Source organism: Cygnus olor, chromosome 12, assembly GCF_009769625.2.
Source record: "Cygnus olor isolate bCygOlo1 chromosome 12, bCygOlo1.pri.v2, whole genome shotgun sequence".
NCBI classification, from domain to species: Eukaryota; Metazoa; Chordata; class Aves; order Anseriformes; family Anatidae; genus Cygnus; species Cygnus olor.
Window position 1 is genome coordinate 3,987,128 of NC_049180.1, and position 18,050 is coordinate 4,005,177.

Here is an 18,050-nt window from a genome sequence, read left to right on the forward strand (position 1 = left end):
TAGGTACCTATATTCTGATTCAACCTTATTTTATAATCTTAAATAATTGGATCTAGTTTTTCTCCATGTTTTCAATGCTCATTTAACTTTGGAAAGCATTTCGTGGTCAATAGGTAGAATGTGTTTATTAAGCATGAAGTATCACTTTATTTAGTTGATGATTGACTTGAGGGCCATGTATAGCTTTATAGCAGAGCATAAAACAAAGCAGAGAGAAAGAAACTATCATTCAGATGAATCACAAATACAAAGAGGCCTGTCTGCAGCTGTTTTACGCTAGCTGTATGAAGTGCCCCCCATTATCTCTGGTAACAGGAAAAGAACCTGTTTTCTTCACATTTTTAAAATATAGCAGTCCCAGAGTCTCCTGTCTTCACCACAGGGATCTGGAATCCCAAAGTGGTTTCTGTATCAAGACTGTGTAGAGGAATCACATCCCTGTGAGAAAATTCCTGGTGGGACAGAAGGCAGCAATTGCTCACTGTGAGCAGGACCATTCTGGGGTGTCTGAGGCAGGTGGGACAGCCCTGAATCTCAGAGTTACCTGAAGGTCAGTCTGGGCCCATTTTAGAAAGATGAACTACGAGGGAGTTATTCTCCCTTGAGAATATTTTTTGGGTGATATTCACTAGACCAGCAAGAAAGATGAGAGAGTCTCCAGGATATTTATGGTGACGGCACATGGTCTGAATTCAAAATGGAGGACCAAATCAGCTATACAGCAAGCAAAATTCCCATGATTTGAATTTCTGTAGGACAGGTCCCAAAGGCTCTTTATTTAACATGTTTCTGAAATGACCAGCGATTGTGTTCTCATGCTGGCTGTGTGGCCACTGAACCAGCAGCTTTTAATTTGCTACAGCTCATCTTTTCTAGTCAAATCTTCACATTCATCCAGCACACCAAAGTTTTCTCATTTCACTTTGTTTCCCTAAGTGCAGCCAGTCATAAGCTCACAGATGCAGACATACTCTTTTAAGGAACCCCCTACCTGTGCTGCTTCTGTATTCAACTAGGTACAAGGGTCAGTAGTTTTCCGCACCACCATTTCTTTCTCATCTCTTTCTCTGCTTCTTTGAGCCTGGGCCAATTTTTCATTAAGGAGAGCTCAGCAGTAGAAAGAACACATGTGGCAGCAAAAGCAGAGTGGCTTTTTCCATTTCCTACTGCCATGTGATTTTTTATTTTGAAATCTAAGCACAACATGTAGCATGCTGTTCTTCAACTCAATGAATTGGTAACTTGCTTCTCTGTATGTTGTCACCAGCAATCATGAACTAGGGAAAGGCAATCTCTCCTAATACTGTTCCTTTCTAGGCTAGGGTAACAGAAGCCCTAGATGAAAGATTATTCACATCCTTCTATTCAGACAGTCTCATAAGGTGATTTTCTTTGGAGAAAAAAAAATCAGTAAAATTTACACTTCCAGGATCCTGTCTAAACTCTGCAGTTTATTTCATGCCTCTAAGTCAGAATGGCATTAATCAAAATACCTGCCACTGAATTTCTAGCTGCTACTTTACTGGCTAATCTGGACTCCCTGACATGTTCACATGTGTAGGTTAAATGAAAGATTGCACAACAGGGCTTAAGTTGTCCTTGCAGACACTTATTATTATTATTATTATTATTATTATTATTATTATTTTATTTTTCCCTGTTTGAGGCTGGTGAACAGTACATTCTTAACTGGGGACATTTCTTTCAAGTAATCAAGTGCCTGATTTGCAATTGGAGGGGCTGGAGTTTGAAGAAGGCTCTACAGGTATGGCCAGATGATCACAAGCAATCCAATTCAGAAGCAAGGCTGCCCATCTGCCAAGGGTGGTAATTTTCAACTAATGAGTGGTTATGTCTTAAGACACCCTAACTTGGTCTCTTGTGATCATCTGTGTACATTCTTGCTCTTGTTGGAGGTACAGTGTTGAACGCTTAATTAAATCCCAAGTCTCTTAGATATCAGGGAAGGAATTCTGCTCCCTTCTACAGTCTTTTGGCTTCACAGCCCCCAGTGCTGTAGACAAAGAACAAGGCTCTCGCTTAGCACTTTCTTAGCACAAGAACAACAATGGTTTATTGCAAGTGGCCACATTCAAATTCTAACATAAGAGTGGGGCATGTCAAAATGCTATCTACAATCAAAAAAAGCATATCCAGAAAAAATGGTATTGTGGAGATGCTAAGCTGTATCAGGCTAGAAGGCAGCTCACAGGTAGAGCCTGAAAATCTGAAGAGGATAAATAGTCATTTCAAAGCATCTCTCAGGTACTTCTCTTAGGCCTCCTGGAGAATCCCCTCCCAGAAGTAGGTGCTGCCATGGGAACAGAAAGAAAGAGCCCTTTAATATTCTGTGCATTGAGTAGATTTGCTATCAATATGCTCTTAGGATGGTAGCATTTCTGAGCTTAATGATTAAAGATGCAAAAGTATGGTGTTGTACTACCCAATGAAAATTGGACCCTCCAGAGATTACAGATAAATGGCTAGATATCCCAGACCATAATTTGAGCAAGTTCCAGACCACTGACCAGAAGAAAATTCAACTACTGAGCACAAAGACATGTTTGCAGCCATGAACACTATCTGACAGAGTAACTAGATTATATCAGAATTTGCTTACAGGCAAATGAAAGTAAATAAACCTGAAAAATTATCTTATAGTGTATGACTGTAGGTAGTGAAAAATACCACTCATGAAGAATTATTATACAAGCAAGAATTACCTTTCTGTCCCTAATCTGCTCTCAAGGCTTCCTTTTTGTCTTTAAAATAATAATAAAAAAAGAAGCTACTACCTTAATATTTCTTACATGTCAGCTCAGACCCCCTTGGGTTAATACATTCTGCAGTCTTGTTGTTTCCTTCTCATTAAGCTAAATGTTTTATGCAAATCATCTGACATAAAGCCAGACGACCAATCTAGAAAGGCTGTAATTCCATCTGATGAGTTCATTCAACTGAAATCTGTACTTAATTTCCATAATTATACTACCCTATTCTCATAATGTGAACTGATTGCTGCAAAAACACAAAATAACTAAAATGCATTCAGATTTAAAATATGAAAATGATATGTCCCTTTGGGCACAAGAGTTATGTTTTACAAACAGTTTCTCTATTTTTTTTTTCTTCCACAAAATATCTCTTTATTTAAGGCTGTGTCAGCCTAATTTAAAGACTAATAAAATGATAAGAGCCATTTCTACTGCAGTTTTGTCTTGATAGTGAAAAAAAAAAATGGAAGGGAGGAAAGGAGGAGGGGGAAAAGAACATTGAGAAAAAATGACACCAGGGCATTAACAATTATATTAATGTGTTATGCTCAGAAGCCTGAAGATTGGTATCTTCCTTGTCATGCAGCTTAAACTTAGAACAAACTGGCTGTGTTGTTGCTGACAAGTCTAAGTATCTTCTTAATTATAGAATCAGCCAAATTAAGTCACTGCTGCACCAATCAAGCTGTAAAAGAGCTAGCGTAGCTGCTTTTCACATGGCTTGAAAGAGATAACAAAGGTCTGAGCTTTCTTTTGGGAAAATCATGCTTTTCAAATATGTCTTGTTTGGTTGTCCAGAACCAGAATGGAAATCTGTGTTGCTAGCTTTAAATTGGATTTATTGTGGGCATTTGAAGGAATCTAGTCTAACATAGAGTGATATCTATTCAGCACGCTCTATCCAGCAGGCTCCTGAAGTATTCTGAAGTTTGAGCTCAACATAACTCCCTAAAAGACTAAGTCATTGAGTTTCTAGAAAGCCAGGCTTTTTATCTTTTTCTGTTTGGTTCTATAACCATGGTCCAACTGAGAACAGCAGTTACGATGTGTGACACTAAAAATGTGGAACAATATTCAAAAAACCCAGTTCAAAGGGCAGGATGCAAAAGAGGCATTCAAAAAGGCTGACTGCCATTAACCAGACTGCATTACCAACCTCTGTTGGTGTGCAGTCCTTGCCATTAAAGAGATCCATGAACAACCTGCAAAATTAAACTTGTGGCTGTTACCCAAAGAATAAGTGCAAACTGATCAATACATCTCACACGTGCTATGTGAAAAGGTACGCTGATATTCAGAAATATGTGCTTCTGTTTAATATAAAGCCTCTTATTGTTTTTGTTTTGTCCTGCATACAATAAAGCATTTTTTCCTTGTATTACTCAGAAAGGTAGTGGTTAATTTTTGTTTTGGGTCACTGACTCTGTCAGGTTCTGCTAGTTACCATATACTGCATGATCTTCCTTCTCCACCGTCGACTGAGGGTCCTTTAGTATATCACGATTTGTGACTGCCCATTTGTCTGTCATCTAGGATTTGTGTTACTGAGTAATTTTTCTGCACAGGGTAGATACCCTTGACTGATAATCTCTCATTAGGCAGCAATGCTCAGCAATTCAGTTCTACTAATGATAATTGTAATACTGTACTTCAAAACACAGATTCTTTCTATGTAGGTGGAATAAGTATAAACTTTGGCTGTTTTATTTCTCTTATATTTTAATCACTCTTGTCTCAGATATTTCTTCTTCATCTAAACTTTTGTGTGTTGTAGTTGGTTTTAGGATTTGCTTGAACTCTGTGTGCTCTTAATTTGCAAGGAGCTGAAAAACAGAGTTTACTTTCTTGAAATCTTCCAGGGGTTCAGGTATGCAGTAGATGATGTTGCATATGATGGATGTTGAAACCAGTTAAATATGCCATGCTGCTGTGAGTATGAGCTATAATATTGCTTCAGGAATTCTATGGAATGGAGATAATTCTGTTGTTACCATGATGACCTTTCTAGGGAAAAAAGCAGAATCACATTATAGCTTTCTAATAAAAATAAGAACTAATCCTGTTAAATTCAAGCTCATCCAGCTAAATCACTTTAGCTTTCTCATACCCCTAGTTTAAATATCCTCAGCTGCCTTTCTTGAAATGACAAACACTCACAGATAAACAGCATCAGCCACTGCTGTGTAGGGAGAGGGGAGGCAGGCCGTCCGTCATCCTTTTCCAATAATGTTGAAATATGCAGGCTTACACCCATCTTTGGTCAGAGAGAAGTTCTTAGGGCACTTGCGTTTGTGAAGTGGCTAAAGAACTACAACACTGGATTTCTGTGCAGTTGCCTTAGCCTCCATTTAATGATCTGTTCTAAGAAGGTATGTCTAGCTGAGCAGAGCTCCTTGCTGGGACACTCGCTGGTTATGCTTCAGAAGAAAGAGTGTCACTTACTTAATTGTCAGCATCACTTCCTGGAGCAACTGGTTATTCCAGAAGAATGAACTCTCTCACCCAATTAGCTTAATGGACTGGAAGTGTCTAAACCCAAAAGCTCACACCAGCTAACTGAAAAGCTTTCTGTACTGAATACAAAGGTTGTTCATAGACTTATGGATTATTAAGTTTATAGTTTGTAATCAGAACTCAGAAGAAAAGATTGTTTTGTAAGCCAAGTTCTATGAATTTTACAGTTTAAAGGAGTCCCTTTAAAAAACTAAATTGCACTTTATTTGGATGCAGGATAGAATGAAGAGGCTAATGAAGCAAATTTGAAAAGGGTGTCATTTGTTCTAAAAAGTGTTCATCATTGTAGATTCCTCCATCTATTGGAGAAAATGACCTAATTTTACACAAGGTGAATCTAGTTCTGGAACTAGCAGTTTTGATTTGCATACACTGAATGAATCTACTTTTACCAGGCTTATTTGCATGAAGCAATTTGGATGCAGCTTGGTCATGAAAATACTCGTCTGTGTTTCACTGGAGTTTTCTAACTGGTAAAGCTCAGTAATTATTTAATAGGAAATATAAGAATATTTTTCAGTGTCTGTGACTCCCTGGAATTTACCTTGAATTGATCTCAGTATGTTATTACAATAGTGATCACCAAATACACATCTTGGTGATTTCTCTCCTCCCTCTTATTTCTTCCACTCAAAATTACATTAAATCAAATGGATTAGTTTTATATTACATAAAATTTCCATGAATTTCAACATTGATTTGCATATCAATTGAGCAGATTTAACAATTAATAGTATTTTTATTGTGGTTGTAAGTACAGAAGCCCTACCAATTTGACTTACTACAGGAGTATCACCACTTATTTTTATCTTGAATTCTCTTTTAATGAGATAGCTGTGAGTCACAGAACTCATTGGTTTATGCATCTGAGGAAAAGAGTAAACTTACCTGCTGTGAGCACTCTATTGCCATTGCTAGATTCCTTCTAGTATCTCGTAGCTTGTTTACAGCTAGCTGTACACTGCACTGCAGGCTGTAACACAGGCACACCCAAGATTGTTTTGCTAGTACAACTTCTCAGTATAGTGATACTAAATCTGGCAGATAAAGCACTATAGCTGCACGTCTGTTGCTGGAAATACCTCTTCCTTATTACGCCAATTTACAAAATGCCCAGTTAAAGTAATATCCAATATTTAATAACAGAAAATGTGGGTCTTACGTCTTAGCTGCAGATCTAAATATCAGACCTTGAGAGAAGAGAGAATTGATAAGTCATTGAGAAAATGACTCAGAAAAGGATTTTCAGAGTGACTGTTCACTGCCTTCAAGCAGGCAGTTCCCTAAGCAGAGCCTTCCCACTGAGGATGCCTTGAGCTATTCGCAACTCATTGTTAACCTAAGATGATAAAAGACCAAAACTCAATTGGCTTATGGAGACACGCAGGCAAGTTACTTCATTTTCTTGGCCCCAATTCAGCAAAGCAGTTAAGCATGTGCTTCTGCATCATTAGAGTCCAATGGTGCTTTAAACCCATCCCTTAAAAAAGAGTTTTAATATTGCTTTCATCAGGTGGAACAAAAATGGTTAGAATGAAATAATCAACTAAAGAGAGTCTTGGGGTATAGCAGGGCAACACTATATATACAGAAAATGTTTAGTACCAAAATAAGTATTTATGAGCATATGTAAATATTATCGCACTGTACATGAAGTACCCCTTGGTAACAGCTTAATATTTTTCAAAGCTAAAGGGAAATACACTAGAATTTTCCCTTTGCTAGAAGATCTTTTTGTGAGAAGTGGATAAGAGTGCAGAAGGAATAGAGAAATGGAGTTGCCTTGGGGGAAAGAAAAGGAATTGAATTGAGGGGTAATTATAGAAATCTGCTTCGCAGACTCACACCAATCTTACAGACCTCAAACTAACTGAAGTGACTCAGAGAAGCTTAAACTATTGGACAGTCTTAATCACACTTGGTCTAAAAGTTTGCATTGAAAATGCACTCCCTGAATATTGGTTGGGTAATCGGAGATCATGTAGTGGCCACTAATTGAATGGCTGATCAAAGTCCATTACAGCATCTCCTCCTAGCAAAAAAAAATAGTTCTGGAGTGTAACTCAAATCAAATCATCTTTCATGCCTATAGATTCAGCCCTCCTAATCTTCAGAGAAAAAATTGTGCAGAGCAAATATTGACATATCATACGCATTGCAAGTTGCCATCTCCCTTGCTCTGTTTTATTTTTCTTTTGTGTTCCATTTAAAAAACAAACTTGATTTTAATTTTTCCCTAGACCTCATATGGTAATCTATGCATGTTTACTTTACAAACAAGCTGTCTAATTGGGAGACTTCTAATTAAGTTCATATGCAAAATGGTTATACTAGGTCAACATTTCAAGCAATAAACTCCTTGGAACTCCCGAAATAGCTTCTGGCCATGGATGGCATCTCCATTTACATGAAGAAAACACTGTTTTAAAGGATCAGCTAAGCTCTTGTGCTTTTGCCTAACAGTTTTAATAATGATTCTTGCACTGCTGTTACAAGTTTTGCCTGAAGAAATGTGATCAGGTTAAGCTGTTTGGAATCCTAGGGATGGTTGAGACGGTGACATGATCACTGGCATCTCAATCTGGCTGTAAATTTGCTGTCAAAACCAACCCCATGTGCAGGATTTTGCATGCCATTTAAATGCCAGTTCATCTAAATTTGCAGGCCCACCAGTGGCAGATATGTTGTGGGAACATCCACCTCCCTTTACTTTCTGTAGGTCTGGCTGCCAGAAGAGCCAACAGCTATGCCCAAAAAGGGTAAAACAAAGATGTATTACCCACTTTTCAGGAGTACCCTCCAGATAACCTCAGTTATGGTTCTCAGTGACACATCATTCACTTTTTGTGAAAGAATGCTCACCTGTGAGACCATAATGAGCAGGTTATTAGAAGCCAGAAATATTCTGCTTTGATTTTTTGGAGAGATGACAAGCTCCCTGCATAATCAGAATGACTTGAGCAATCAACCTCAGCAGGAGCTTATTTTCTAGTTCTAGTCTGTTTATAATCCATATGATATCTTCACTGTACTTTCACTAAAGACATATGTTCAGTCTTTTATATATATTTCATATGGACTTTACATTATGGATTTAAATGAAATTTGCAATGTAAGTTCATGCATACACTCCCCATATACAAATAAATTATACATGCTCTATTAATTCTCCTTCTTCTTCATCACCTATCATGTATAAACCAAGATAGCAAAAATATATATGAAATGGATTACAGTGCTTCTTAGGATGTTCTAACTTTTCTGTTATGTTTGTTATTTCTATTTACTGAATGAGAATGAAGATTAAAATTGGAAAAGATATTTTCATAGTTTTTCTACTTGGGAAGAAATCAAATAGAATGAACTGATTACTGCATCAATGGATACATAGATTTACCGTTAGCTTTAGGAGAGAGACAGTGATTGGAATGAGAAGTGATTGGTTGGTATCTTACATTTATGATGGATTATGAAATACAATGATTTAATATTTGATGCAAGGGGAAGAACTGTGACATTCTTAAGCTTTGATTCAGAAAGGAAATGAGATATTCACACAACTTTCAGCACACAAATAGCCCATGTTATTCTAATAAAATTCCTCATGGGTTTTAAGTCAAGCACCAGCTTTAGCTGTAGGTAAACCTTTGTAGTAACCATAGTGTCATTGGCTTTTTAATAGTAGCCACTGGAATAAGGACAATTGGGATTTAGAGATGCTAAAGTGAATCCCAGATGAATCATCTGTTGAATGACTTGGTAATTAAGCATGCCTTTTCTGAACATAACCCTCTAGGGGACTTTGAAGCATTAAAAGGACTTTTGATGCAAAAAGAGGAATAGCAGAAAGAGCTTGGAGTTGTGATGAACAACCTGTAGTGGTTTTCCCTGTAAGTACAAGTGAAGATCTTGTTTTTCCAATGCTCAAGTTAAAAAAAAAAAAAAAAAAAAAAAAAAAAAAAAAAAGCAATTATCCATAGATTCCAAGTCAGCATTCCTTCCCAGAGCGATACACTCATACCAATAATTTTATCCATGTATGAAATGTGATGAGCACAGAATGACTGTCTGTTACCAGTAAATGTATTACAGGATGTTAATTAGAATTCATTAGTCAAGATGTGCAGCTACACTGCAAAATATATTTCCTCTCAGTGCACGTTCTGGGGTTTGAAGCAAGAATACTGAGGAAGAATGTGAGGTTTCACTGTCTAACTATTCTGCATACTGGACTGAAGGCTGGTAGAATATCTTTCATTTTCCAGTCCTATCATCCTTCTTGAATACTTATTTCACTTCAGGAAAAACAAAACAAAACAACAACAGAAAAACACCTTTCATCAAAATTGAGTTCAGTCTTATTTCAGACTTAATTTCTTGTGAATGTTCTACCAAAAAATTTTAATCACAGTAGCCAACCTAAGAGTAATTTTAGCAGAAGGCACATTTGGAACTGTCAAAGTTCATTCCAGAAACCTTAGATTTTGGAAAAGACGAATATACAACAAATTCTGTGTATGCAGCTGAAACAATTTAAGTTCTTAATATATAGTATTTGTAAACAAGCATCCACCAATAGCTACTCAAGTAAGTTTATTGGCACCGAAATAGTGTAAGGAACTTCTGAGCTGTTCATGTACAATTTACCAGAAAGAAAGAGGTGAAATAACTTACAACTGTATGTTGAATTTACTATACCACTATACCAAGACATTCTCTCTCTCTTTTTCACTCTCTCACTCTATTTGTTTCATTCTGTCTGTCTGTCTTCATTATCAACAAAAGGATGAATCCTTTCTGGAGATTTTCTTAATACCAAGGTGGTGAATATGTGTGATAATATTCTGGATAATATGTTCTGGAGCACTGGAACAGGCTGCCCAGGGTGGTTGTGGAGTCTCCTTCTCTGAAGATATTCAAGGCCCATCTGGACGCCTACCTGGGCAGCATGCTTTAAGGAACCTGCTTTGGCAGGGGGGTTGGACCTGATGATCTCTCGAGGTCCCTTCCAACCCCTACAATTCTGTGATTCTGTAATATGCTGAGAGACATAACTCATAAGTAACCAAGCTGCCTCTTTAGATATGATTGCCTAGTGCTGCCACCAATTTGGGTTGTGTTTCTGGAGTAAAGCAGCTTATGTTTGTCCTCCCTCTACAGATGAATTATGTTATGATGGGAGGGGGAAATCCAACTCAGAAAAGGCTTCCTCCAAGGATATACTACAGTGAATGTTTGCTGCTTTACTTTACCTTCAATACCAGCTTTGGTTTAGTGGAATAAGACTGTGTTCAAACCTCTCCTTCAGGCTAGTTACCCACATACATGCTAGGTAGCTTGCAGCGGGCATGGTGCTGAGGATTGTGTTTCTTCATAAGTTACTTTCCAGTAAGGGACATTTTGATCTAAACTGATCATCCTCAGCTCCTAAAGGAGTCCTTGGAGTAAATGCCTTCCTCATGTATTCATTCTTTGTTGGCAGCAACCAGACAAGACCTAACAACATTTACTTCCTATTCATCTGCTCTGTGGGACAGAACAGTGGATCTAATCCTAATACACCACAACACTCATTTTTGGGAATAAGCTAATACAATAGTTACATAAGTAGGAAAAATACATTTCTAAGATGGGATGAGATGCTGTAGATATCAAATGAATTTCTTTCCTGTAATGTCATTCAAAAAGAAAACATTCTTCCAACATACTCCATTGTACTGTCTGCAGTACAATTTAGTCCTATATACTGTAGTCCTCATGCCCCTACATCCTTTTTCCTGACCTCATTATTTGGATGGCAGCACTCTAGAATTAAATTTTCAGCCTTATAGAAATAGACTGTACTTACAGTGAGCATTCCTTTCCAGTAAAATTGTTGAACACCTTTGCTTTCTTTTTTTCTGGGCAGCAGTAGCTATGATCAGTCTATTCACATCTGTTCATCCAATGGCCCTACTTTAAAAAGGCCCATCTCCTTGTCAGTAGATGCTATTCCCCTTAAATATGCAGGCCTTTTAGAAGAATAACTGTGTCAATAAAGGCCGGAAATTAATCTGGAGTCAAATGTAACATGGAATCTAGCAGCTTTATTCTAAGCATCAAGACAAGGTCAACTGCAGATCAACTGCAGGTGAGTGGATTAGTCATGTCAAGGTACAGGCAAACCTACATATTTTCTTAAATTCCTTTAAAAAGTAAGTGTAAATCATTTTTAAGTACTCAATTTTTCCTGAAGGGGTAAAGACAGATGTCATTCAGCCCTGATCTAATTTTTGGATGTTCTACTTCCTTAACACAAATAGAAAACCAGCTCAACTGTGAGCAGAGAAATGCTATTGTGTTGTCTCCCTTTTGAAGGAAGAAAGCTGAAAGAAATGAATGAGACCTGTGACAGTCTCCTCTTGGACTCAAGTGTCTAGGAGCAAGATTTTAATAGCCTTTGCAGGGAGAAGGAATCTTATCTCCCCAAATTTTAGCCCTGCCACTTGGCCAAAAAAAGAGAACATCTGAGAGCAGTTAACATTTAACACATCGGAAGGAATGGAAGCTAGCTTACTATAGCAGCCAAGAAAATTTGTAATAAGGAAACAAGATTTGTCTGAGGGAAGAAGGTTGCAGAAGAGCCTGCATTGGGTCTGAAGTCAAAGAAAAAGAGCGTTTGACATTGATGTCAAAGCCGATGTTTTCTTTGGTTGAAACTGCTCTTGGAACAGTATGTCATGGTGGCACTAAACCATCACATTGGTACATTCTCCAAATACAGACATGGCAGACATTTTAAAAGTAAACAGAAGGTAATAGAGCCTTAGACACTACCACAAGAGGTCACGAGGAAAAGAAAATTGCCTGCAGGATACATTTTTGACCTATTTTCAGAGCATTTGCAGAAGATGCAGTGTCCTATCAGGACTATGGATGCCATTCCCAGTGTAGGGTGACTTTCTTCCTTTCCTTAACTGAGCTAGGGAAGTAGGAGAAGCATCCAAAATACTCATGCATAATCCATGAACTTTTGGCTGTTAAAGCAGTGTCCACTACCTAAAAGTAAGCTGGGTGGAAATATCATGAAGGTGAAGTGAAATCTGACCTATGACTGCGCCTGGTCTATACTTATCCAAAATTTCAGTGTCTACTATGTAAGATGAGAGACTTCTCCCATACTGCTTTTTCTGGGGAGTTTTTTACTAAAACACCTTCTGTAAAAACACATCCAGTCTGGAACTGAAAAAAAATATTTTAAAATTTCGGGCCTCTATTCCATTCTTTTATCTTCCTGTCTTTTATTCTACCAGATTAAAAGACTACGGAACATGGCATTTTTATCTTTCTCTTGGTCCCCAAGACACATTTTTATTTCTTTATGATAAGCTAAACAGAGTGAGCTTTTTAAGTACCGTATTGTAAGGCATCTATTTGAATCCTATTTTTATGCTTCTTTTTCTGCAGTTTGTACCACAGCTGCAAGAATTTCTATTTCAGACTCATGAGTGTTGGGTAAGACAATAAGAATCATATTTCTACTCAGATTACCTCTGTTTATACAAAGATTTTGTTAGTACTTTTTGGTACAGCATCATCCTGGATTCTCATCCATTCAGCTGCATATCCACTCTGAGCAGCAAATCTTTCCAGAGCAATTTCTTTCCAGGCTATAAATCCTTTGTGTGATAGGCATGGCCTGCCTTTCTTGTGTTTAGCTATGTCCACTTGCATTTGGCTGTATGTGTCCTTTGCTTAAATTCCCCCAATTTACCAAGCAGCTCTGTTCAGTGTTCTAAGCAATTTTTCTCTCAAGCAGTAGCTACAGCAGCCACCAATTTTCTCAACAGTGATTTTATAGTTAATTCTGGATCACTGATGAAAAGGTTGAATTCTGGTAGGCAGTGATGTACTAAAATTCAATTTTTCCATGACAACTTTCCCTGAAAATAGGTTTGTAAAATGTGCCATATGGCTGGTTATTAACCCACTTAATGTTTACCTTAAGAAGGTACAATGCTAAATTTAAACAGAATATTGTGTATTACAATATCCTAACATCATATTTATAGGAGTTTAAGTGTGTTACCTCTCTAAACCCCACTTGTAATTTTACCAGGGTGGTAAATGTAATTAGGTTAGTCTGACAAAACCTTTCTTCCATAGAACCATGGTGTCTCACACTCCCTTTTAATCCTTTATCAGATGAGTTCCTTGTCAGATATTTGACAACAGGCTAACAAGGCTTTGCTGAACCATCTCATTTGGTCTTCCTGAATACTGGCTCAAAATTTGGACTTTTATTCATGTCCAGGGTTTTTCTTAGTATTTTACTCAAGCAGCCTAGATATCTCCTAAACCTGATCTCAAACTCTTGAAAGACAGCCATTCTTTCTGTCTGATCTTTGATTTTCTGATAGGCTTTATTGGACATGCTCTTGGAAAACATTTCATAATCTTTATGACTAGAAAGTACTTCTTTCTTTTGCTATGGGATAAAAAACATAAGAATAGAATTTAGGTAGAAAGCCAATCACCTGCTGCTGAATCTTCCTTGCATTTGTGGGTTTTGTTTGCTTTGTTTTTCCTGACCAACCAAGACGCAAATACAAGCTTTTGTTTTACTGAAAGAGCCCTTCTCTTTCTCTCAGGCTTTCTCCTGCTTTCAAAATTCCACAATGCTTGGTATAAAAAGAATTTTTGGGTATGCTAATATTTGAGTATTTTCCTATGTACTGATTGAGCTGAAGTTAGCATGGCACTGGGAATTTGAGAAGCCACAGCAACAACACAGTTTGGGAAGAGGAAAAAAGTCTCCTTTGAGAAGCAGAGAGTTCTTTCTTGGCTTTTCCTGCATACACTTAATAAGAGGAAAAAGATTCTTGCAGTGACACCTAATTGCTTTTGTTCCTGTATATTCCCTTTGCAAATCCTCTAAAATTGAAGAACTTCTTCAGGATTTGAGGACAGTTGTAAATCACCTTTTACTGGCAAAAAGACAACAGATTGCAGCCCCCCTAGGCAAATAGAAATATTTATATTTTTTATCTATTTCCTTGTACAGTATTTTTTCATTTTTCTGGACATACTCTTATTTCATACATCATATGTCCTCCACCATCAGTAAGACTTGAACCACTGGGTCAAAAAATGCCCCAGATTGGATGGTTACCCTTCAGGTGAGATGTGGTAGAAGAAGGACTTGCCAGGTGTAATAGTCATTTCATTTGAACAAAATGATAAGCAAATACTCACAGTTTCCCTGATAACAGGCTGCGTTTCTTCCTAAAATTGAATATGATCTTGTTATTAAATTCTTTACACCTCAGTCTACATGACCATTTTTTCAAGCTTTAATATTGGTCTAGAATTGAAAGGAAAACAATGTTTGCTTTCTAATTGCCCTATTTATTTTTAGTTTGATCTCATTTATTTAGCATTAAAATGAAATCTTTCCAAAGCAACTGCTCCATAAACTAAAGTGACAGCACTTAACGCTGCTCCAGCACATATGTCTGTCACTCAAATAGACAGCCGTCTGTAAACACATATAAGCAACTTCATTCTTCCATCAGAAACCTTGCTGTTCCCAAGTCAAAACAGAAACATGGGTAGAATATAATTGTTATGAGAACTTGTTCCACAGTTTCCATGCTGCAGTACCGGCCTAATTTCACTGGGGAGGAATAGAAGTTTTATGGAGCTGGGAAAACTAGTGTTCAAAAATTGCTTATAATTTATATGTGCCAAATGGTACTTCTGGCACCTTAATTATTCCTTGTTTCATTATTCCTGGATTCCTGATAGCGGGCTGATTCATAGCTTTCACTTGTTCTCACTGTAAGATAATACAGGGAGAGGTAAAGCAGCTGCTGTTTGCAGCAATATCTGTCACGGGGGAGAATCCTGAGTAGCGCCTAGGGGAGTCCTTTGAAGAAGGTCTATATGATGTGCTGGTCTCTTTGAGGAGTTGTGGAATACTTTGAAAGTTGGTTTAATGATGCTCACTATTTTGAGGGAATGAATCACCTGAAATTCAGCAGCAATAATACCTATATTCATAACAATGTCATTCTGCAATATGTCTCTGAAAATGGACTGCAGGCAAGAGGCAATGCATACAGGAACACCGCCAAAGTCAAGCAAACAAAACACTCAGGATCATTACTTTTACCAGCCATTGCCCTTTTTTTCTTGCAGTGAGGGAGCATCATCCATGCAGGTTCAATTTTCCTCTCTAGTTTGTAACCATATTTTGCATGCAACAACTCTTCAGCTTGTGCATTTGGGAGAAGAGGAACACAGTCATTGTAATTACACACTCATCAGCCTGTTGTGATCTTTGTCCCATTTTTCTGACATGTCAGTGCTTTCAGAGCCAAGTCTTGGGGTTTGGTTTTAAAAGCCACAGCCTGGAGTAGATGTCACAAGAAGAACGGGAGAAAGACAAGAACACATTTTGTGGGTTTCTCAGGGTACCAAGGTACTTGCATCAGAGCTTCCACTTCAGTGTGTTTGGAGTTGAGGAGTTAAAAAAAGCATTGGTCCAGGAACTCTCACTATAGTTCATGAGGCTGAAATGAGTATGCTTTGAAAAAAAAAAAAACAATAACAGTTCATTTTGAAATACAGACTTAGTGAACGATTTTGTACTCCAAATTCTGTTAGAGTTTGATGAGGTGTGCTAGCAGGAACTATGAGGTGTGGTTCTTCAGATCATCATGGCCTTGCCCAGCTTCCACATGAATTAGTCTGCTGTGCTGCTTTGTAGGTAGATGAGCGAGAGTTTTCTGGAGGCTGATTATATTTCTGTGGCACTTTATAAAAATTTCCACTTATGGCTGTCATAAGTCAGCTCAATTTAAACTGAATAACACCTAACTATAGAGAGTGACATACTGTACTTAACCAGATCTGGCATTGCGTGATGGCGTTTGTAATGAATGCCTCTTTTCCTTCATCACTTACTCCTAAATTCTTTCCTCCTCTAAACATGCTTTTAGTTTGTGAAATTGAGTTGAAATGCCAGTGCTTCATGCTGACATGCTTCAGTTTCTGATGGATTCATTTCTTCTGTGCTTCTCTGTGTTACTTTTCATTTGTTCTATATAAGAAAAAGGTAACAACTAAATTAGATTTCCACGGATAAAATCTTGTGTGTAATTTATGTTTTGAAGGACCTTACATAGTGCTAAATGGGAATAACTGTTTGAACTATTTGAAAAGTTTCTCTCATAACTTTTTACGATTGTTTCCTTTGGTTGTTGTTGGGTTTCTTTGGCAATAACTTTTTTTTTTTTTTTTTTTAATGTTAGCAAAATGTCATAAGTTTGTTGAGTACTTTCACTTTTCTGTTAATAACCCTCCCACCCCCTTTTTAAAAGGAGCCTAAAAAATAGTTAAAATAATGAAAAAGAAGAAAAAGTCAGTTTATCAACTCTTTTTTCTTTTTAATTCTCATCTGCCTTCTTACAGCATAGGCATACCTATGCAGTCTCAGTTCAGTAATGGTCCTTGAGGGCATTCAATGAAAGGTGTTCTAAGAGGGCAAATTATGAAGAAGCTGCAATTTGCAAGGCCATATTTACACCAAGTGCTTATTCAATGTGAAGAGTTGAGACCTCTGTAAAATGAGATGAAAGCCAATCCTTATAAATTACTCTGTACTTTTTCTAGTTATGTCCAGATTCCAGCATTTATCTTTCAATTGTGTCTTATGCATGCCTTGGAGTGCATTGCCAATACCATTCCTTTGCAATCAGAAATTATCCAGTATCTCTTCTATCCACAATTCAGTTTAATGTTGTAGTTGTAGGAGGCATTAATTCTATGTGATTTACATTTTTTTTTCCCAGCTTGCACTCAAAATTCTTCCATTGTTAATCAATAGGTGATGGCAAGGACAAAGCATCCTAGGTATTCCTCAAGCTCCTTTAGTAGACTTAGTTAGTTGTCCCTCCATTTTCTTTAATTCATTTAAAAAGTATACATTTTAGACATAAGGGTGGACGAGAATGTTTTTCTAATTTACTCTGGGCTTGCCACATACAAATGGACGGTTCCATTTCTATCAGCGTAAAAAAATATCAATCACATTATGCATCCCCCTTTTAAGTAGAAGGACAATTTAGATTACAGAAATCCCCAAGATTGTATGTTATGGACGTGTGACCTGGTGAAGAAGATAAAACATGAACTCTCCCTGGAATGTGAGAATCTGTAAGAACAGGCTTAAAATTGCTCAGCGGTCGTGCAAGTGTTCACTCCCTTACAATCCTTTATTTCCTCTTTCTGTGAAGGGCAATGGACCTATTTTTGGGAGCTGTTTAGCATTTGCAACCTTCTTTGTCTTGCCTGGGTATTGAAGCCTGGAAGGTGAAATTCAAAAAGCATGCACTTTTTGCATCTCTATTTAATGGGTCTCCTCCACAGGTTAAAAAAAAAAAAAAAAAAAAAAAAAAAAGAGTCAGATTGATTTTTCAGTGATGTGTAGTCTAAAATTAGAAATGCCACCAGGAAATCTGCTAGTATTAAGATAGAAAGCTACAGTTTGGAACTCATTTTCTCAGCTTTCCAGCCAAGCTGAGTATTCCCAAGATGTCTGCCTACTTTGTACATAGTCTTATAAACAATAATTATAAAGATTTCATTTATATAATATTATAGACTCACATATCACTTTGCAGAGATAGAAGACAAGGTCCTAATAGACTTACTGCCCAAAGGAGCAACTAGTGAGGCTGGAGGCAGCTTGTTGATAAGTAGCAGCAGTTTCTCAGATTG

The 18,050-nt window shown here is 37.4% G+C and overlaps 1 long non-coding RNA gene across 3 annotated transcripts in view; it reads left to right on the forward strand.

Annotated features, from left to right (window-relative positions):
* The window catches only part of LOC121076920, a 146,182-nt gene that overhangs the window by 21,407 nt on the left and 106,725 nt on the right, over positions 1–18,050 (forward strand). The window lies entirely within an intron of this gene.